Here is a 2,793-nt window from a genome sequence, read left to right on the forward strand (position 1 = left end):
AACATAACCTAACCACTGGTGCTATATCTTCCTAGCTGTGGCAGGGGCAGCCGTGGCCTAATGGTTAGAGATTCGGACTTGTAATCCAAAGGTTGCAGGTTCGAGTCTCAGGTCCGGCAGGGATTGTAGGTGGGGGGAGTGAATGTACAGCACTCTCTCCACCCTCAATACCACGACTGAGGTGAGTCCCTTGAGCAAGGCACCGATCCCCCAACTGCTCCCCGGGCGCCGCAGGAATGGCTGCCCACTGCTCCGGGTGTGTGTTCACGGTGTGTGTGTGTGTTCACTACTGTGTGTGTGCACTTGGATGGGTTAAATGCAGAGCACAAATTCCTTGTATGGGTCACCATACTTGGCCTCACTCACCCCCTTTCCTTTCCTATTTATACCTAAAAGTCCTTTCTTGACAAAACTAAGCATTTTTATGGAGTTATGTACAGTATGTGTAAACAAATATATACAGTATCAATCTGCACTTTATACACCATAATGACCTTACAAAACAAAACTGAAACAAATAGTTCATAGCACCTTTACAAGTCTTTTTGGGTATGATACAATAAGCTTTGCACATCAGTATTTGGCAATTATCTGCCAATTCTTCTCCTCACCTGTTCACGTCTCAAGCTCTGTCAGGTTAGATGCCAACAGACATTTTAGGTTTGTCTAGAAATGTTCAATTTGGTTGAAGCCAGGCCACTCAAGGAAATTCACAGAGCTGTCAATAAGCCACTTTTGCATTGTCTCAGCTGCATGCTTGTCATAGTTTGGCTGTTTCAGCTGCATGCTTGTCATAGTTTGGCTGTCTCAGTTTTGTACATTTGTAATACACTGATAACCACCAAAAGCAGGTGGTGATGACCTTAACATGTTGAAACAAAGCCCATCACAAGGAGATTTTAAATAATAACATTTATAGAAGGTGCCAACCCACAGAGTTATTCACACAAACACTAAACACCATCACGGTAACACACATAAAACTGAAATAATGCAAAAAAAAAAACATTAATTTAACAACATTAGATGTAACATACAAGCCTAATGTACAGAACTGCAAAGAAAAAGTCATTTCAACAAAAAAACATCAAATAAAAAAATTTAACACAGGGAATTCTGGAAATGTCAATTTACAGGTTTTTTTTACTTCAAAAAATGGTATACTACTGTAAAATTACATGCAATGTCCAGTTTTTCACCGTATATAGAAGGGGAACTTACCATCACTGTTTCACAGGTTTTTACCGTAGCATTTTTACAGTTTTTAACCTTTAAATTCACAGTAATGTTTATTAGATGCTATTTGACAGGCTTTTAGTATGCGCACACTTCCCACGTGCAATTGAGAAGCTCATGTCAGAGCAGCACGCATATAAAAGGTTTAACCGCCAAGATTTTAAAGCAAATAATGCACTTTTGTGATTGTGCATAAGTGCAGTGTCCTATAAGTGTAACTCCACAGCTGGGTTAACTCTGATGTGAAATTTGGACGGAGGATATTGCACACCCCTAAAATCAGCTTATTAGTCTGTTTTTTGTGCTCGGAAGAGTCAGTAAAAGCTGACAGAATTCAGGAGCCAAACAGGCTGTAGTCTGGATGATGATGATGATGATGATGATGATGATGATGATGATGATGAAGATGATGTTTAGTCTTGGTATCTGGTAGCTGGACTTCAGTGATGTTCACAGGCCCGTCTGAATTATGTGAGACTAAAAATCACAAATAAATATCAGATTATCCTCATTGCTTTGGATTTATGACATTTTCAAATTCTCAATCAATAATATATCTGCAGTGACTCCAAAAGGTTTGATAATTCTGATGGAATGTGCCACTTTAAGACCAGAATGATAAAAATATATACCAAAAGTAAGATCAAAGTAAGTTTCATAATGAACAAACACTTACAATTTGGCTTTGTTTTCTCCATACTGTCACATCTAACAAGCCTCTGTCTGCTTTTCTCTTGTGGTCCAGTAGTTTGTGTCTCATTCCTGGCCTCCATTTTTCTCTCTGTCCTGTTGGGTTTTGCTTGTCTGTGATTCCTAATGTTCCAGAAGTTTTTTGTCTGCATTATTCTTTTCTGTACTCCATTTGTATCTGTTAAATCACACAGACAGTTTAATTAGTCATTAAAGTAAAGCTATATCAATTTAAATTTATTTAGATAGTAAATATAAATAAAACTGTGTGTTTGTGATAAGTGTGATTGCCTTTAGGCCCTATATATAAGGCAAATATAAGAATGGTGTTATAGTCTGTGTCAGGAATTCTGACAAAAATACATCCCGATTGGAAAAAGTAATCTTATCATGATCCTCTCTAATACATACAGCTCATCTGGATCATGACAAATTGTAAATTAAGAAAACAGGGTTATCATCATAGTGTAAATGCAGCTGGACTGATGCTATAGATTTAGATCATGTGCAAAACTACAGGCATGTACAGATGTTCCTATTGCTCCACTGATTGAACTACAGGAATGAAATTTAGTAAAAGTACATAATGTAGATGAAATAAAGTAAAAGTATCTTACCTGTAATGAAAAGAGATGTGGAAATATTCAGAATATGAATGAGGAATAAAGATCCACAGTGAAAATCGCAGTCAGCAGTGGAGTGAATTTTGTCAAGTAAGCGAGTGCTTCAGCCTATATATTATATAAAGACTCCACCCCCTTGAGGGCGTAGTTGTGTTTGGATATCCTAAAAAGCATCAGTGTGCAAACTATGTGGTGGTTTTAAGTTTCAGAGAAGTTCTGAAACCAAACCGGTTTGTTACTTTCG

The 2,793-nt window shown here is 37.7% G+C and overlaps 1 long non-coding RNA gene across 1 annotated transcript; it reads right to left on the bottom strand.

Annotated features, from left to right (window-relative positions):
* Positions 1-588: 588 nt before the first annotated feature.
* Positions 589-2,619, bottom strand: LOC141291853 (uncharacterized). The gene is made up of 3 exons (XR_012340392.1): positions 2,544-2,619; positions 1,913-2,104; positions 589-1,713 (listed from the first exon to the last, which is right to left on the bottom strand). It is a non-coding gene; the product is annotated as an uncharacterized lncRNA (long non-coding RNA).
* Between the last annotated feature and the right edge of the window lie 174 nt (positions 2,620-2,793).

This window comes from Garra rufa, chromosome 19 (genome assembly GCF_049309525.1).
Source record: "Garra rufa chromosome 19, GarRuf1.0, whole genome shotgun sequence".
Classification (NCBI taxonomy): domain Eukaryota; kingdom Metazoa; phylum Chordata; class Actinopteri; order Cypriniformes; family Cyprinidae; genus Garra; species Garra rufa.